Source organism: Malaclemys terrapin, chromosome 4, assembly GCF_027887155.1.
Source record: "Malaclemys terrapin pileata isolate rMalTer1 chromosome 4, rMalTer1.hap1, whole genome shotgun sequence".
NCBI lineage: Eukaryota > Metazoa > Chordata > Testudines > Emydidae > Malaclemys > Malaclemys terrapin.
Genome location: NC_071508.1, coordinates 113,293,484 through 113,314,138, shown reverse-complemented (window position 1 = coordinate 113,314,138; position 20,655 = coordinate 113,293,484). Strand labels below are relative to the sequence as shown.

The window sequence follows — 20,655 nt, the reverse complement described above, 5'->3', positions numbered from 1 at the left end:
AAAGACCAAGAATTGTACAATAAAGGACCATCCTGCATCAGCCAGAATCATCTCATAGGAGATTTGTTTCTAACTTTTATGATTCTATGGTTAAAATGACCCTTGTTTTATATTCCACCACACGATTTACTGTCAATAATACAGCTTGACCCACCACAGCCTACATTAAGTGAAGAAATTATAGATTTGGTTAAAGGGAGAGAAATTTACAAAACAGTATTGTGTTATTAAAATGTAAATCTTCTCCTGCAGCCTGGGGAACCCACACCCAACAGCCTTGAGCTACTACACAGGAACCTAGAAAGGAACTTGACTAGGAAAATGAAGTGAAACTGACCAGGATAGCTTCCATGCCCCAAGCGGAGACAGATGCAAAAAGTAAAAGCAAATGAGATTTTTTACATTTCATTTAGTTTTTGTAACCCAGGGGCTTATTTTAACACAGGGAAATAAACTGCCAAATTCTGCTCTCCCGTCAGTGTAACACACCAAAATCGTTGGGAACAGAGTGATAGGAGAGCCCAGTTCTGCAAGCTGTTGGGTGCCTTCATCACCCAGGAAACGGAGCACCTTGCACGACAGGCCTCAAGTGAGAGCAGAATTTGGCTCATCATCATCAACATTCCTTTCAGCTTCTTTTTCAGCTTACGGGGGAGAGGAGGGTACGGGCACACAGGTGAAAGGGCCAATCTGTTCCAATAACTGTCTTTTAAAGGCACAGACACCAAGTTACTGCCTTTGCTCCCTAAAGCTGATTTCAGCCTCAAGGGGAGTCCTCTCAGAAAAGAATGAGAGAGAAGGACATTTGATCACTTCAGTTCCTAGGATTATGCACTGGGGTCCTTTACACTAGGCCCTGTGCATAAATGATCCAATCCTGCAAGGTGCTGAGCACCCCCACCTACCTCCGAAGATACATCAGAATCTCACAGTGTTGTGCAAGGGCCCTATCCATGTGCATGGATAGCAATGGGATTTCCACATTAGGATGAGCTCAAACCAGACCAGCAGATGACAGTGCCGGGCCTATTGGTACAAGCACATGCAAGTCTAGAGGCTTGGTGTAGCACAGCCATTTGCAACACTGGTGTGCTTCCAATTGTGCCTCTAGTGCCCTTTAGTCATGGTGGGACTGGGGTGCCTGGAGATCTGTTTCATGATTCCCTGTGGACTATCCCTATAAGAAGTAACACAACAGCATGACTGTAGAGGACACAGGGGCATTCACAGAAGCTGCAATGAAATCAGACACGTGTTTCGATCCATTGATCGCAGCGCCTGTGGCTCCCGTTCCAAGGCAGGTGAAACTAAAATGAATTTGACACAGCATCTCTCAAAATCTTCCTAGCAAAATTAATTCAACTTGGCTTGGATAAGAGCAGGAGGATGGGAATAGAAACAGGCGGAAAGACTGTAAACAAAGGGGCACAGGAAACAGCCTTGTATTGAGCGGGGGTCAGCTATCTGGAGGGGTGCCCCAGAGATCAGTGTTATCATTATCATTTGCCATCTTTAATGATAATATGGAAGAAAGGGGCTAATCAGAAAATTAATTAAATTCACAGATGCTCCTAAATTGGGAGGTGCTGCTAGTGCCTGCAGAAATAACAGTGGGACCTGGAAAGGTCAGAAAACAACAAGAGAACCTGGAAATAACAAACTGGACACATGTAGCAAATGGATCTGAGGGGAAATTGCCCCAAACATGGATATTTAAAGGTGGGGAGACACGGGGAAAGCAGAAGAATGCTAAAGGAGAGCTAGTGTTGGGTTGTTACGGGGGAGACCATTAGACATGAGTTGCAGTGGGAGATGGCTGCCAAACCAGCCTATAGTTTGTGGCTGTATACATGGCTGTATACACGTCATAGGGTAGAAAAGCATTGGGGACATTCTTTCTACTGGAAAGAGCCCCTCAGTCCCAGGGAGATGTAGACAAGCTGGAGAGGACTGAGACAACAAAAAGAATGAAAGAGCTGGAGTGACAGATAGGACAAAGGATAAAAGCGCTAGCAGGCAAATCAGAAGCCAGGGGGAGTACTGTGTGAGCCAGGATGGATTAAAAATTGAGGAAGGGCTTCAGGATTTACACTAAATATGACACCTGACCCAGCTGAAGATTAGAGTGGGACTTAATAACAGCCTCTAGATGCCTGAAGAGTCTAGACACCAAGGAGGGAGAGGGATTGTATAGGCTGGTATAGAGATCTAGGAAGGAGGGGAGGGATGAAATTAAAGTACAGGAAACTTTAGGTTAAATATCAAGAAAATCTTCTCAGTGCTGAAGATTCCTGACCCTGGGAGCAATGTGAAGGAGGGTGAGAGTGGAGTCCAAGATGTGAGGTATGGAGTTTCTTCAGAGGATTTCACTCTGAGAAGCCTACAACAGCTGGAGGTCCTAATGTAACCAGGAGCTAAAAGATTCAAGATAGGCAGACAGGTCAGAGTTCAGAGGGCTCATAGAACGAATGGAAGAAGATGCAAACCCAGGTATCACATGAACAGAAGGGAAGAGCAAGGCTGAAGCTAATAATGAGACAACAACAGAATATAAAATAAGACTTTCCATAGGGAAGAGAGCCAAGAGCTCACAAGCCACCATCTGGAGACAGATGTTTCTTTACTCAATACTTTCATAGAATCAAAGAAATTAAGAGATGGAAAAATTCCTATTAATTCTCATCTAGTCCATCCCTCAGGGACCAAGGTAGGATTGTTCCCTCCAATCTATTCTTCAAGGCTTTGGATGAATAACATCACTCAAAAAACCAACAGAGGGTCCTGTGGCACCTTTAAGACTAACAGAAGTATTGGGAGCATAAGCTTTCGTGGGTAAGAACCTCACTCCTTCAGATGCAAGAAGTGAGGCTCTTACCCACGAAAGCTTATGCTCCCAATACTTCTGTTAGTCTTAAAGGTGCCACAGGACCCTCTGTTGCTTTTTACAGATTCAGACTAATACGGCTACCCCTCTGATACTTAACATCACTCAAGTGATTGGTTTCAGAGTAACAGCCGTGTTAGTCTGTATCCGCAAAAAAAAAAAAATTTGTTAGTCTCTAAGGTGCCACAAGTACTCCTGTTCTTCTTTTTTCAAGTGATTGGGTTTCCACCACTTGCCTTAGGAGACAATTCCACAGATTGATCAAACCATACTGAGATATTCTGCTTGCATTTCCCCTTTCTCACTTTCATCCCATTGCTCCTAGTTACCACCCTATATAGTTCCTCTCTCCTTGGTGTATACATCCTTCAGAGTTGTATCAAAGTGACCATCAGCTCTTACTACTGTAACCCTCCCCCTTCCCTTTACTCCTCACCCCAGGATCTGTTATCTTCACACATTAAGATAGGTTATGTGTTAATTTAGGCTCAATCTCCAAAATCCTCACGCTGACAATATTCTCACTGAAGTCAATGGGAGAAAAGACTGAGTAAAAGATGAATAAGGAGCTCAAGATTAAGCCCTTTGACTGTAAGCTCTTCAGGGTAGAGGCATTGTATTCTATTTGTCTGCTAAGCACCACGCACATTTATGATGATGTGTAAATAAATCATCATGTTCCCCACTTAATCACTGCTCAACTGTGTTACACACGTTTTTTTTAATCCTCCTTGTAAATCAGTCCCTCCAGCCTTCTGATCAATTGGTTGCTCTTCTCTGAAACCCCTCCAATTTGTCAGTATTTTTAAGTATCTTTTGATGGCACTGAATATGCTAATAAAGAAAGTGGTTGGAATGGGATGGATTACAGCACATTTAATAGCTGACAACTGGCTTCTTCGGGGCCTCTGTAGGGACTGCAATGCTGCCACCTTGGAAGTAAAAGGGCTCAGAACACTCCTTTGCTGACATGCAACTTTGTCCCTGATCAACATGAGCTCAGCTGATATGATGAAAGTGTGAGAACCTCTTGGCACCTGCTCAACACTGTATCCACAGTCACACCCAGATGCCCAAACTGACAACTCTATGAAAACGTACTCAAATGGTTTTATAATACAGACTGAGCTAAACCTGCTGTAAGAAGGTGGACAGATATTCAATAGCAACCGCTGTGTCTATTTAACATTTACCACACCACTGTATATCTGCCTTACAATGATATCTGAGACTGCCCTCTGACAGCACCTGTGACTTCAGGTAACATCTTCAAGAGTCCCTAATGAGTTAGGACCTGAAGTCCCATTTTCAAAAGTGACTGAGACACTTAGGAGCCCAGGTCCCATTGACTTTCCCCCAATCCAGCTAGCCAGTAATCTATATTGATATTCCTTTATCTATATCGATCATGCATGCTGCTGAGGTGGGAGAGAACACAGTGGAGCTTTATACAATGCTTTTCACACTCCAGATATCCCAAATCGCTTACCCCCTACACTCTTTTCTTTTTGAGAGAGAGGGGGATTGTGGGGGATTGTTAATTTCCACTTGGACAACCATACCCCAGAGATTCATAGAGAAGACTAGTAAGTTTAACATCTCCTCTGCAGAATGGCACCTTCCTAGCATTGCAAAGCAGTCAGCATCTGGGATGGGCACAAGCTCTGGCATGGGACACAAACCCATGCCTTTCTAGTGTGTAGGAAACAATCTTACTACACAGGCAGCCATACTAACATGGGGCAGTAAGAATACACCAACTGTGAGCATTACAAGCTTGCTCCTGTTATCAATGAAGTCAATGGACGTTTTGCCTTAAAATGGGAGGCTCCCCAACCTTCCACTGCACTAGGATTAGGTGAAAACCTTTCACCAAACACTTCTCCAGTGTCCTGTCTCTCTGCAGCCTTAAAAACACCAAGGAAAAGGGTGGCAGCACTGCTGAAACATACATGCTCAAGGACACTACAGCTTGATGCACCAGTGTGAAGTCAGGAACTTTCTCCAACCATCCTCTAGAGGAGGGGACAAAAATGCATATTTGCTTGTGAGAAGGGGAGGATCTAAAGGTTCTTGTGATGTGGTGGGAGCAAGGTCTGGACCAAAGGTGGCCAATGCTCTGTCCCCATTAGCATGTGAGCATGGTGATCAGGGAAACCGCCTACTCAGGTGCTGCTGCTGGAGGGAAGGAACTGTCACATCAATTTCACCTGCACAGAAGAATCCAGGCTGACATCATCACCTTTCTTACCTTCCCATCAGTCTAATTCCACCCTACTAGCTATCTGTCATAAGAACGGTCATACTAGTCAGACCAATGGTCCATCTAGCCCAGTATTCTGTCTTCCGATAGTGGCCAGTGCCGGGTGCTTCAGAGGGAGTGAACAGAACAGGGCAATTTATCAAGTGATCCATCTCCTGTCATCCAGTTCCAGCTTCTAGCAGTCAGAGGTTTAGGGACACCCAGAGCATAGGGTTGCGTCCCTGATTGTCTCAGCTAACAGGCATTGATAGACCTAGCCTCTAGGAATTTATCTAATTCTTTCTTGAATCCAGTTGTACTTCTGGCCTCCACAACATCCTCAGCAACAGGGTCCACAGGTTAAGTGTACATTGTGTGAAGTACTTCCTTATGTTTGTTTTAAACCCGCAGCCTATTAATATCGCTGGGTGATTCCTAGTTTGTGTGTTACGTGAAGGTGTAAATAACATTTCTTTATTCACTTTCTCCACACCATTCATGATTTTATAGGCCTCAATCATATGCCCCCTCAGTCATCTCTTTTCCAAGCTGAACAGTCATAGTCTTTTTAATCTCCACTCATGCGGAAGCTTTTTCATACCCCTAATCATTTCTGTTACCCTTCTCTGCACCTTTTCCAATTCCAATGTATCTTTTTTGAGTTGGGGAGACCAAAACATCACACAGTCTTCAAGGTGTGGGTGTACCATGGATTGATATAGTGGCATTAGGATATTTTAGATCTTATTATCTACCCCATTCCTAATGGTTCCTAACATTCTGTTAGCCTTTTGAATTGCTGCTGCACATCGAGCAGATGTTTTCAGAGAACTATTCATGATGACTTCAACATCTCTTTCTTGAGTGGTAATGGCTAATTTAGTCCCCATCATTTTGTATGTGTAGTTGGGATTATGTATTCCAATGTACATTACTTTGCATTTATCAACACTGAATTTCATCTGCCATTTTCTTGCCCCGTCACCCAGTTTTGTGAGATGTCTTTGTAACTCTTCAGAGTCTGCTTTGGACTTAACTATCCTGAGTCAATTTTGTATCATCTGTAACCTTTGCCACCCCACTGTTTACCCCCACCCCTTTTTCCAGATCATTTATGAATACGACGAACAGCCTAAGTCCCAGTACAGATCCTTGGGGATCCACTATTTACCTCTCCCCATTGTGAAAACCGACCATTTATTCCTACCCTTTGTTTCCGATCTTTTAACCAGTTACGAAGCCATGGGAGAACCTTCCCTCATGACTGACCTCCAATAAATCAGAGTCACTGTCAGACAATTAGGCCTTCAAAGGCAGCTCTCTCTTTTATGCAACATCCCCCTCCCAGCAAGTAACTCCATCAGTGAGACTAATGCAACAAACAGGCTCCAACAGCTACAGCCGCCCAGCCGTGGTGATGGCATTCAGCACACCTGCCACAGCCTCAGCAGCTGAAAGCCAGAAGAAAGGCCAACCTAAGGCTTCCAGAGTGGTCATGCTGGAGCTCTCAATGTCCCAATGAAATGCTCATTTACCAAACTGGAGGGGGGAACAAATTCCTTTCCCCTATTATTGCCTCCTCCTTAGGGGAATCTCTGAGCTTTCTGAATTTTTCAAAAATAGCATCCTGTTCCCCATCTTCTGCTTTGGATACATTAGTTACCAGGGTGCCCTAATACTACAGAGATGAGTATGTTAGAAATGCCACAGTCAGATTAAATTAGATTAAGTAGGGGGCCTGGAGAGACAACAATGGGATCAAACTGTCATTTTACAAAATTGTAGCTATAGCATTGTGTCTTAGTGGTGAGACAGTGGCACTGGTACCAGTGGCAGTAAGAAAGTAGTGACCACTAAAGTACAGTCCTACTTTTAAAAGCAGAGCTGTTCCCTGCCCAGCATCAGAGTTGCTGACTTCAAAGACAAAAGAAAGTTTCCCCAGCTTCTTGCTTCTGCTAGCTCTGCAGAGCCAGCCCAGCAACGGGAAAGGAAGCTGGAGTCTATTAGCCCTGCAGAGGCCACACAGCTAAGGGAGAGGGAGCGATCTCTATTCTTAGCCCCATAGAGATGAGATAGCTACCAGAGAGTTAGCTGATGTCTATTCTGACTTACACATCATTAACAGAATCATTACATTGCAGTTACAAGATGAGATTCCACCCTCAGTTACACCTTTGCATTCCCACTGAAGACATGAGGGTTGCCCAGGTGTAAACGAAAGGAGAATCTGGAGACAGCAGGGTTACCCAGTGTCACTGAGGGCAGCATTTGCCATGCACAATCTTTATCAGAGATGGTGCTGCAGAAGCCACAGAGAACCCAGCATGATTTCAGATCTTAGGTTGAGTCAGAGATAGCAGCTACCGATAAATCATTTTACTTCTAAGAATATTTGACCTGGATGATTGAAGTAGCATGTGGGGGGTGGGGATAGAGGTCGTGCTCCAGTCACTTTGCAGAGTAGACCACATTGCTTCCATTGTGGTGCTGATATGTTTTCACTTCCCCCACCCAGCACCACATAGAAACGATCACATAGCAATACTATCTTCCCACTGCCCTATCACTAATGTGACCACAATGAACCAGATCAAGCTTACTTTCGCTGCTCTTTGACTTGGTTCAGCTGAACCATGAAGGAGATGGAATTTATATTCTCCTTGCATATCTTTATGGATTAACCATTTTGCCCTTTCAATTGCCAAGTGTTGACTTTTTTCACCCACAGCATGTTTGAGGTGAATGAACCTCCAAGATCTAGGCCTGCTGCATTTGTAAATGCCAAACACACTACAGAAGCTTCAAATTCACTAGTCAGTAAAGCTATCAGATGTCTTGTCCAGTTCTGACCTCAAGAAGATTGGTTGTCTCTATACATGGCAGACCCATCGTCATTACTTGTTCTGCTTCTGAGGCAGGGGGCTGTCTTCTGAGAAAACACCAATGTCTGGGGAACTCAGCAAGCTCACAAGATTGGTAAGGGGATGTGACTGGTTGGGTCACAGAAATCCCCTTTGGATTGCCACCTGATGTGCTGAGACTACCTCTGAGCCTGTTTTCCCTGGCAGCTTGGGACTTCAGTACCCTGTCTTGTTGAGCCAGACATGCTAGCCTGCTACAAACACAGACCCAGGTCTGACCCACGTGCCCCACAAGCTGCAGGCTTAACTGAAAACAGCTTAAGAAGTGCTCCTGTCTCTAGCTACCAGACCCCGAGTTCCTAATGGGATCCAAACCCCAAATAAAACCGTTTTACTCTGTATAAAACTTATACAGGGTAAGCTCATAAATTGTTCGCCCTCTATAATACTGATAGAGAGATATGCACAGCTGTTTGCTCCCCTAGGTATTAATTACGTACTCTGGGTCAATAAGAAATAAGTGATTGTATTAAGTATAAAAAGTAGGATTTAAGTGGTTCCAAGTAATAACAGACAGAACAAAGTAAATTACCAAGCAAAATAAAACAAAAACATGCAAGTCTAAGCCTAATACAGTAGGAAACTAAATGCAGGTAAATCTCACCCTCAGAGATGTTTTATTAAACACAACAGCGACATGGAGACAGAATCGCACATTTGTGTGTGTGTGTGTGTGTATGTGTATATATATATATATATATACATACATACACACACACACACACACAGAAGTCACTTCCACAAGAGGAATGCAGTTACTTCTGGAGTAGTATGCAACAGTTGCTTAGCAAAACACACTAACAATAGTTTGGACCAAAAAGTGAAAATTTGAAACTTGAGGAGGAAGGTAAGGAGATGGCATATAATTAGCCCAGATTAAAAATTTGACCATGACACAAGATCCAACACTCCTAATTAATCTTGCATGAAACCTGTATGGTCATAAAGTAGTCAGGACTGGGCTTTACATCTCATGTAAAGAAACAGCAACTCCAGAAGCACAGCACTCCCTAGCACCACTCTGGGACCTACAGTCAGTAATGACTCAGAAAACATTGAATCATCTCTATGGCTTACTGCAGACCCTGGGATTTCTTTGGGCACTGCCCACCCAGATGACATGACCAGACCTGAACCTGCTTAGCATACGAGATCTGAAAGGAACACAGCACAAAAAAGAAAAAAAAACAAAAATAACCCAAACAAAGAACTAATCAGTAAACACAACCCTGGAACCCCATTACATTTGCTTTCATTTTTGTAAATCCCCATCTGCAACAACATTTTGTTGGCTCATACAGACAACACATGCCATTAACGGATATCTGGGAGCTGTTAGATGTTAGTATCCAGTTGCCCAAAAGAAGAAGGAAAGGAAAGAAATCTCCTCCATAGACCTATTAATCTGCCATAACGAGAGTCTTCATAATTAATTTGTCCCTAACAGGTGCTTTGTAATGGTAGCAAGAGAATATATCAGGAATAGCAATTACCTCTGGTGTCAAAATGATGAAGAAAATAAATGTTCAAGCATCAACAAAATACCAACGCCTTCCCCACCCCTCCCGATGGTGGGTGACAGCACTGCACATTGGAACTACAGTGCAGTTAATTACTAGGCATGTTGTGACTGAGAATTCATTTTCCAACTTCAGATGAAATTTGTTGAGCAATGCGGGTGGGGAAGGGGTGGCAGTGGGCACCTGTCATAAGGGTGGCGGTTGTGTGGGGAATGGCCTAGTCTATGTACTGCTTCTTCTTTAATTATCTGCACATATGTCCCACAATTATAAGCAGTCAACAGTGTATTTATATATTTAAGGAACTTTCTTTCATTAACTGCACATATGTCCCACAATTATATATATTTTTAAGTAAATGAAAAAGTCTCACCACAAAAGGAGAGTGTGTTGTGATTTTTGTAAATAATAGACTTAAATAATAATAATAAGAAATATAATGGGCTTCCAGGGTGGTTTAAAAAAAATCAGTTTCTTGGGCCGTGACTTCATCAGATTTCACCATGCTAAACAAGCTGAGGTCGGTCAGTTCTCAGATGAGAGACCCTAAGGAGAACCCAGGATGCTGCAGAGAGTGGTGCTGGTGATACAATAGGTGGCCAAACTGGACAGTCTCTACGCAAAAGAATAAATGAACACAAATCTAAGATCAGGAATCATAACATTTAAAAACCAGTAGAACACTTCAACCTCTCAGTAACAGACTTAAAGGTGGCAATTTTGCAACAGAAAAGCTTCAAAAACAGACTCCAACAAGAAACTGTTGAGCTTGAATTAATATGCAAACTAGATACCATTAACTTGGGTTTGAATAGAGACTGGGAGTGGCTGGGTCATTACACATATTGAATCTATTTTCCCATGTTAAGTATCCTCACACCTTCTCGTCAACTGTCTAAAATGGGCCATCTTGATTATCACTACAAACGTTTTTTTTCTCCTGCTAATAATACCTCATCTTAATCAATTAGCCTCTTACAGTTGGTATGGCTACTCCCACTTTTTCATGTTCTCTGTATGTATATATATCTTCTTACTATATGTTCCATTCTATGCATCTGATGAAGTGGGCTGTAGCCCACGAAAGCTTATGCTCAAATAAATTTGTTAGTCTCTAAGGTGCTACAAGTACTCCTGTTCTTTTTGCGGATACAGATTAACACGGCTGCTACTCTGAAATCTTCCCTTAGGATTAGTACTGATACAGGCAATGCTAGGAATTCTGCTAAAGAAAAGGAGCTTTGATCTGTCAGCTTGGACACGTGCTGTGAGCATAATAAACTGTAGCCTGGGAGACTAACACTCAGTGAGGGAGAGTAGGAGGGCAGCTCCAGATGAACAGGTGGTGAATTTACCTGCCACCTCAGGACACATGGACTCAGATCCCAAGTGAAAATAAAGAATTTGGTGGGTCGTAGCCTAGTTCCTAATGACCGCATTGGGAAAAACCACTGTACAATTGGCTGTCTCTGGGCTGGGAACACTGACACTGCAGGGTGTGCTGCAGGTCCAGACTGAGGTGCAGAGTTGGGGATAGGGATGGAATAGGATGGGGGTACATAGGACATGTCAGGATTGAGGGACATTAGCAGAACTAGGGTCAGGGCTAAAATGAAAGGGGTACAGGGCAGGATTCAGGGGCAGCAGCACTGAAATAGGATGGGGAGATGTATCAGCACAGCTGGGAAGCAGGCTGGGCTGGAATTGGAGGAGTGCAGGTCAAAATTGAGGGGCACCAACAGAGCTGTATGCAGGAAGCCTGCATAGTGTTTGGGTCTAGCCAATATTGCTAGCTTCTTACTTTCCTAAGCACCAAATTAAAAAAAAAAAAAACACCTCACCTCTCCTCCTGGTCCAGACTAGTCCCCTCTCAGAGAAGTCGCCAAAGAACAAAGAAATCCATGGATTAATCTGATTGACACTGGTCTCAGACAGTACATCTACACAGCAATTCATCAATTACAGCTAACTCAGGCTGTAAAATTGCTGTGTAGACATTTGAGCTTGGGCTGGAGACCAAGCTATGGGAACCCTGCAGTGTGTGAGGAGACAGCTCAGACCCCTTTCTCAGCTCCCCCAATTCCAAAGCCAGGTTTCATTAGTGTTGTCCCTTGGTCAGGGATCACTGCTTCCTGCTCTGACAGCACATAACTCTCGAAGCAGACTCTGCCAAGCCGAAGCCAAGGCCAATGCAAGAACCAGGAGTGAGGAGGCTGCACTGAACATGGGAAGGAGAGGGGAGACAGAAGAATAGGGAGGGAGATGGGCAGTGGGCACGCAAGTCACCTCTTGTTGGGCTGTGGAAATCCCTGTTGCCTTGAAGCGGGCATGGTGGACATACTCCAGCAGTGAAATGACAGCTCCCAAACTTCTCCTCTCAGAGCAACCCACAATCACAAACAAGTTTGGAAAGCCCAATGCAACCCTACAATAAACATCCAGCCTGCAGAGCATGGAGCTCAATGATAATAACAGTGGGTACATGCCAGCAAACCTACAATAGAAGCTGTGTGTGGAGCCCAGCACCCTACAATAAACAAACCAGCCTGTGGAGCTTGATGCCCTGGAGCATACAATAACAAACCAGCACATACAGCTATTCCTGTGCAACCCCACAACAATAAATCAGCTTTCAAATTCAAGCCCCTGGGGCAGTAATTATAAAGAAAAGTTACTTTACCATTATTTTTTAAGATACCTTTGTCAGTGACCCCTTTCAATGCACTTTGAAATTCAGCAAAGCTGGCAAGACAGTAAATGGATCTGTGGTAAGGGGGATAATTCAGAAAGCTCTCTGGGTGTGCAAGTCCATCATTAAAATGTGGCTATGACCAGCGCAGGGCCTCTGTAGAGATGACTCTTGTTTCTGTGTTTATCTGCTCCCCAGGGGTCATTTCCAAGTCACATCAGCTCAGCGTACTGACAAAAACAAGTTGTTACTGGTGTCAGCCCTGTCTGGGCGATACAGCTGTGGAGGTGGGAGCCCGTGCAGCAGGCAGAGCAACTTCCATCAGCAGAATTTGCAGCCACAGAGACAGGGCTGTCAAAGGGCTGCAGCAACATGAGGGTTCCAAGGAAGCTGGCTGCCATCTTGGATTCACGCCTACTGAGAAAGGATCTCCCCGTGGCCACTTTGGCAGCTGGGATTCTGATTATAAATGGCTATTTCAACAGGAACATACAGACCCACGTATGAACACACACACAGATGCCCACAGAGACGTGTACAAAGATACACAAGCATTTGTCCAGATGCTCACATGCGCACACACTTACTTACACCAACACCTTTCTAGACCGGTCACCCAAACAATTCCCTTATTCATTAAAAGGGGTCACCACAGCTGGTCGTGAACGCTCCATTTTGTTTTGTCCCTGAACTAAGTCAGCAGCTGCTGTAGCTCAGAGAAGCACAGATTCCTTCATCCTAGCCCCCGTCTCACTCTGCCTGGCACAGACAAAATCCCTCCCCACCCCGTGGTGCTCAATGGATGGAAATGAAGATGATTTCTCTCGGGACAGGCCTTTCGCTCAAGTGTGCAAACAACGTGGCTCCCACATTAGCCCCCAGCGCCTGTCTAGGACCCACTAAGACGCCTTCAACATTCATGCCAACCTCGGAGAAGTGTCTGTAAGTCACTGCCCATTACAGCTATTCCCTGGGCACTGACATAACAGGCTAAATGAAGACACTGGTTTGACAGGTAAGATAATTGTGTGTTACCCTCCAGCATATTCCTTTATCATACGCACTTTGGGGAGAATCTGATAAGGTCACTGGTTTAGCACAGCAAGTCTACAGCATTTATCCCTGATATCCAATGCTAGCCTGGACCCTGGTACTCAGAATATCCCCAATATCCAATGCCAGCCTTTTCTCCAGCATTTATACATCCCCATTATCCAGGGGACATCATCTCAGTGCCAAATCCTGAGCACAGAGTGGTTTGACTTTGTGTGCAATGCCAGTCTCACAGAGGTCTGGCCTTCCTTCAATCACACATTATATTCAAAGGTAGCACTGAATGTTTGTAAGCCTCGTCCCCAGGATGGACAAAAACACCTCAGCACACCATGCTCTCAAACTCTCCATGGACACACAAAGGGGTACATACTCTGGCCTTACCTGGCACCAATCAAGGGCTGTCCTAGAGATTCTTGGATCTGCAAGATTGAGCCAGATCTGGAAACTTCACTACATGGTGCCTGCCACGTCACCATCAACCATAGTCATTATCAAAAGCCTCTGACATCCAGCATAATTTACCTCTCCTCCCTGTTTTTCTGGCCACTCCCACCTTCTTAGTGGCATTTGGGTAGTCAGTGCTTTTTCCTGAGAGCCCAATGTGTGCACAAACAGCTTAACTGGACCTTTCCAATGTGCACAACCTGTCTCTTATCTACAGTGATTTTAACCTGGCATCAGGTTGATCAATTCCCTCATTGTCTTTAAGTCTTCATAGGCCTCCCTAGTCCTGACTAAGGTAAATCATTTTGTCACTTTGCCTCCTTTTCCAGATGGTTATTAAATATATTGAGCAGTGGCACATTTATCAAAAGCCTTTAGAAAATCTAAAGGAATGAGGGCCATTGGTTCCCCTTTAACTCTTTCAAAGATGCTCACCTCTGGAGGAGATGCTGTGGGTAGGCAGAAGGGATATCTGAGAAGGCTCACCCACCCTTGTTAATAAGTCACACAATCATAGGAGATTTTTTTCATCCTCTGCCGCTTCAGGACATCCAGAGAACAGCACTGACCAGCAGGGTTCTCCTTCATCCTCAGCTGACAAGGAGACTGACTTTTGCTTTGCAACTCAAGGTGCTGGATGTAGCTGATGGAGTCTTTTAAGGTTTGGGTCCTGCACAGCTAAGAGACCCACCTTTCTCTTTGTGCTTCAGGTCAGCTGGAACATTCAAGGCAACAGTCTCTAGGTTTCAATGTCAGGAGCAGGTGGGTGGTCTCAATTCAGGACCCTTGAATCTGTAAGTTGTTTCCCCTATTACTCTGACAAATCTCAACTTTGCTGACCATCAGGGTATGTTCCAAGGCCTATCTGTCTTCTCAAGCTTTTCTTTGGGTGGAGGGGTGTTGGAAGTGGGGTCTACAGATTTTAGTGGAGAGTTATTATTGCAAGCTGACATTGGTAGCATTTGGAGCATACACTGAGTTCAGGACAGGTACATTTTTATGAACTCAAGATAAAAAAAGAAAACAGGCTTGAGAAGCATGACTTATCCTTACCAGCACTGATTTGCCCCAGCAATCTTTATGATTCTCTTAGCTATTGTTCTCAGCCTGAAGTAAAACTCTTGGGTTTACAATTCTCAAGCCAACTTTAGTTTCTAGTTTTAAGATGGTGTAAATGGGCCCTCACCTCCTGAGCGCCTCTGAGCAACGGCATGCAGTACCACAGTCCTTTTCTCCCCCCCAGTGCTCCTGCAGGTTGCCAGCTGACTTTGGTGGGTCTTCAGTGGCTTGGCCTTCAGGCCAAGTCACAGAGGTCAAAGTGAACCCCTACCAGGGGTCTAAAGAGTCCAATACAAACAGTCCCTTTGCCCTTGGTAGGGTCTTCAGCCTCAGCTCTGGGCCCTTTAAATTCAGCCCTTTGTTTGGGCTTCCAAATAAGGCCTGCTCCCTTTTCCAGTTTATGCCACTTTTCCTGTGATGGTGGGGGAACCCAGACCCACTCACTACTCCGGGTTCCAACCCAAGGACCCTATAAACAGCAGCCACATGCTGCTCACCTCAATCCTTTGCTGCTAACTCACTGGGCCTCTTCCTGATGGACCCTTTTGTCTCTAGCCCCTCCACAGACCAACATCCTCAGGCCCTTCTCCCTTTTCAATCTCAGTGTAAGTTCAGTTAGCCATAAACTCTGGCTACCTGCCAGGCTCCTTTGGCCTGAGAGCACCACCCATTTTCACTCCTCTGCTCCCAGGCAGGAACTGACCTGCTAAGGCCAGGCAGATCTTTTTACCTGAGCCAGCAGGGCCATGATTGACCGTTGCTAACGCTTCTAGCCTTTGGACAACCGGGGCTCTGGTTTCCAAAATGGCTGCTCTGGAAAGTCCACTCTAGGTATGCTTGGAGGACCCATGTTTGCTGCTCTTTTCCTCAGAGCTTGCTGCTTCATGGAGAAGGGTGTCATAGGACAGTAGAGGGCCCAGCAGGTAGCTGCAAAGACCAAATACACCAATAGATGGATATACCACTGGCCACCCTCTGGGTCTTTTGTTTTAATAACTGCTTTCAAATAAGCCACACAAGCTGCCAGGAGTTCAGCCATTTGGGTCCTCAGATGGATGCCATCTGTTCCTGGGGCCTTATCCAAAGCCCACAGATGTCAGTGGAACAGGCCCTTAGTCACTGACTGCAATTTAATTTCTCAGGTAGTTCCATCATCTGTCTTGTTTTTGATGCCCCTATCTTTGACAGTCACTCCTTGAATAAACCAGAATATGTATTTGCACCCTCCTCCTCTGGGGTAAAAAACAAGGTAAAGAAACAAATCTCAACTGTGGTCTTTTTCAGGCATTTAGGCAGGAACCATCTCTCAATGTGTGTACATCACCTAGTACAATGGGATCCTTATCTCAGATGAGGTCTCTAGGTGCTGTCAAAATACAAAAACAACAGTAATAATAAACACCTCTTTCTTCACTCTGATTGCTCCCTTTACATGCAGGAGTTACAAAAGGTTCATGGACTCACCTACAGACTTTCTGCAGCTTGTGCTTTAAGAATGTCTTAGTGCTTCCATTCCTACATTTGGCTAGATGTTCCTCAAATTTCCTCTGGCTATTTTTTACCTTTAAGAAGCTGTAAGGAAACAAAGCTACCAACAGTCTGTAACTGAACAGTGAAGGAACAGCCCCACCTGGAGGCAAGAAGCAAGAACGCATGTGAGACACAGCCTTTTTGTTACCATGAGGGTATAGGGGAAAGAGAGAGACACAATCACAAAGGAGCCTGCAGATAATCAACAAATCAGACAGTTTCAGCTGGCGGAATGATCCAGTGTGTGAGTGACATGTTCACAACTTGCTGCTAGGTTCCTACTGCTGGAACAGATGTCCAGTGACCATTTCAGACATGAAGGTGCAGGAAGTCAAGTTGAGACTAAATGAGGTGTCATTTACTGCCTCTCACCTTCCTCCTCTCCTCCCAGGAAGTGACAATGGAACAGACCTTTTCTCTGAACAAAACACCTTGAAGTGGGTAACAACGTTCAGCTAAGCCCACAACCTGATTGGCTTAATATCTCTAGCGCTTCAGAGTTCAAGACCAAAGTAACACTCACAAATGGGCAAGTCCATTGATGGGACTGAAAGCAGGGGAGGAGTATCTTATTATAGGATTTATTTTATCTGTTACATTTTCAGTTTTAATGTTTCCCACGTTGACAGGTGGTTCACTAGACTGTAGCACTCACACCCACACAGTCCCCAAACCACCACCTGGCCATTCTACATAGGAGCTGGCCATGAGACAGCACTCACTGATGATGAAGAAGAGACATAATAGGGAGCACAAAATATGGCAACTGGCTGGCTTAGGATGTTGGGGATGGGACATGATGCTTTTTGCCCTCTCTGTCACTGGTTACAAGCCAGTTCACCATCTAAAGGCAGTTTGGTCTCATGGGAAATTAATTTGAGGTTCGCAGATCAGTTCACCACAAACAGAGGGTTTTTTTGTAATGTTCTCACATGGCCACACCAACTCCCTTCTCATCAGCTGACATGGGCCACAGAGACTCAGCTCACCTCACACCATAGAGAGGGTACCTTCAGCTCATAGAGGAGACACACCGGCAGGGGATATCTGTGGGAGGATCTTATGCTCATGAAGCTGCGAGGGGATGGTGCATCATATATTCCCTAACAGAGCTGTTCTGGAGCAGCACCATGGAGAGCTCCTTGGAACGTCCCTTAGCAGGTGCAAGCAAAGCTTCAGTCTTTAAACTTCAAACTGTTATATATAGAATCACGAGAAATTAGCATAGACATAGGCTCCTTCTCCAGCCTGAATCATCTGCAAGTCTTAAGCCATCTTTACACACACTTCCCTCTTCCTTCCAGAGACAGGAGGCTCCGGAAATCTGGCCACTACATCAAATGCCAATGTCCTCTTTATAAATGCCTCACTCATTTAAGAGACAAATACTACAGCTTCCAGGAATAGCCTCCCAAGAGCAAGAGCTCTGTATTTCATATAGTGGCAGCAGAAGGTGGAAGCTTCCAACTAATTGCCCAGGTCCAATAACCAGCAGCTTGACTGAGGAGATCATCCCAATTCTGCTCTCAAAGGTAATTAACCTTCCCGAATGATTTTTCCCTGACAAAGCAATTCTGAAGCCAACAAAGTTAATTCATGGACAGATTCTAAATATGTCCGGAGACTTCCTTAGTGCAGATTCCTTCCCTCCTCATCTTCCACTACCTCCCTATTAACATATGATGACATCCATGTCCTCAGGACCTACATTTTACACTAAACTGATGCATCATGCAATTTTTGTCCTATTTAAGCCTGTTGACTGTGATGGGTTCTCGCTGGGGTGCCACCTGGAACTGGGGTACCACTAAGCCCTCTGACCCACCAGCCTGGGCTCCCTTTCACACTGTGCTGCTGTGACAAGCTGCAAAGCCCTCCAAGCTTGCACTTTCACCAGCATTCACACAGGTAGAGACACACCCAGCTGCGGTTACATGCAGGCTCTCTAACCACTAGCCTCACAACATAGGACCCCAGAGCAGTACCATCCTGCCCTGATCAAATCTGGCCAGTATATGGGTTTAATACTCAGTCCGCCACTCCCTCAATGTGAAGAGGACATGCACACTTGTGATAACGAAGCTGAGATTTCCTCAGACACCTTAGTCAAACGTGTGCTGGTTTGGATTAAAACATAAAATAAGTTTATTAACTACAAAAAGATAGATTTTAAGTGATTATAAGTGATAGCAAACAGATCAAAGCAGATTACCTAGAAAATAAACAAAAAACGCAAACTGATCTTAACATACGAGATAGGTAAGATATGAATTAGCAAATTCTCACCCTGAATGATAAGCAGGCTGGCAGATTCTTAAGGCACAAGCTGCCTTTGCTTTGCAGCTGGGGTTTCCCAGGTTTTCATACATAGGCGAGAAATCCCTTTCGCCTGGGACCATCACTTCCCCAGTTCAGTCTTTTTTCCTCAGGTGTTTCCAGGTGTTTTGTTGTAGGGAGAGTGAGGTACCATCAAGATGTCATTTCCCCCTTTTATATCTTCTTCCCACTTGCTGGAAAGCTCTTTTGCTGTGACCTGAGTCAAACAGTTCCCATTGTGCAGTGAGAGGTTTTTACTGTACACAGTTCCTGGGGTAATCCTTGTGCTTGTGTGCATTTCCTCAATAAGCCATTAACATTGTTCGGCCTTTTTACTGTTGTACCTGAAAGGCTGCTTGTGGTGTTTTCAACCTCACAACATGTTTCAGTAACACATACATAGCCAAACTTCATAACTTCACATACAACAATAGTACATACACACCAATGAGATATTAATGTCTAGCAGATCAAGACTTTTAGAATGATACTTCCCAAGGCACACTTGGTACAAAACATATCCTAATTACATGACTGTTGTGAATAAGGAGGTGCCAGGGTGTCACATCGAGCATGCAGCATTTCTGTACCAATGGGCAAGATGGCACACACCTAATTGCTACCACCACCACACTATGATGCAGCCATGAAACAAACTTTGTGCTTTGTGACACCTTCAGAAAGACAACAACATCCATTTATGAAGTGTCAACAGTGGCACCCAGATGCTATTGTGATAAGCACGTTCAAAATGCCCCAGGGTAGGTAAAAGAGAGATTAGAGAGACAGGGACATTACGGAGAGGCTGTGTTTTCCCAGAAGGAGAGGCTGTGTTTTCCCAGAAGGAGAGGGAACCTGAAGAAATGTCACAATTCAGAGAAGGAAGGAAGACATCAGGTAAGAAATCTCCAACCTGACAAAGGTGGCTGAGCTGACATCCCTCATCTCTCCTGTGATCTGAATTACACATGAGGGCATGAGCAAGAGGCAATGCCCACCTTAGCATGTGTCCCACCAACAACAAGTTAAGCAACTAGCAGGAATGATCAGGACCATATCATAAACCTGTGAAAGTACTGATCTCCTGGGATGCTCCTGACACTGGACATACATATACATCCTACTAAGTATCCAGTGTCTCCAGAGCTAAACATGGCCACAGATGACTGCAACATGACTGGATCAGCACTTACTGGCATTAGCAGCAACTGAAGAAAGTGCCAAGAGTGCCATGAGATTCCTCCCTGCAAACTGAAGATTAGGGTTACCCTGCTTGCCAAGCCACCAATATAGATTGGAAAGGTTGCTCTGGCAGGTGTGAAACTTACAGGGCTTATGCCAGTTTCACTCCTGATACTGACAGCTATAAGTATCAGCAGAAGGAGTGGCAAGGATAGGGCTCTTATCTCACTTGGTTGCTGGGAAAGGACATGGAGTACTAGCAGAGAAGTAGCTCCCCACACCTCCTGGCTGGAACAAGGGAGGGGAAAGGGAAAGAAAAGTGAGAGCATCAAGCTGAGGTTTACAGATCTCAGAGAGACGTGGCTACATCCCAGCTCACACTGTTGTCTCACAGGAAGTAGTAAATACTCCCCCAATTTGCTGATCATAAAGAGGTGCTGAGAACTGCCTGGCTGAGAACATTAGCATCAAAAGTGGCCCATGAGGGACAGAAAAAGAGAGTGAGATTGAAGAGGTTTCCTTGGAGCTAAGTGAGAACCTCGCTATGAGTCCCCAGGGAACCTGTTTCTTTCTTAATCTGCTTTGTATTTAATTGTTTCCTAATGACTATGTCCCTGTTTGGCCCCAACAGGCTCAGGAACTGGTGCTGCCACTGAGGTTTCCTATCTCTCGACTGAAACAATGGGTTATTCAGGGTCTCCTGTTTAGCTGCTTAATAGAAATTATTATTACAGAGCGAGCATCGTGTTCTTTGTATTCCAGTAGCACCCACAAAGTGCTGTATACAGTCTACACTCGCAAGCAGACACAGT

At 44.7% G+C, this 20,655-nt stretch overlaps 1 protein-coding gene across 2 annotated transcripts in view; it reads right to left on the bottom strand.

The window, feature by feature from the left end:
- ADCK1 (aarF domain containing kinase 1) overlaps positions 1 to 20,655 on the bottom strand; it is a 129,955-nt gene that overhangs the window by 91,839 nt on the left and 17,461 nt on the right. Inside the window, exon 1 of one of the 2 annotated variants that reach the window (XM_054024701.1) lies at positions 18,632 to 18,665. The exons of the other annotated variant lie outside the window; for it this stretch is intronic. The gene's annotated coding sequence lies outside the window, so the exon portion shown is untranslated. Of the gene's footprint in view, positions 1 to 18,631; positions 18,666 to 20,655 lie in introns of those variants that run through there. 2 annotated transcript variants of the gene reach the window in all.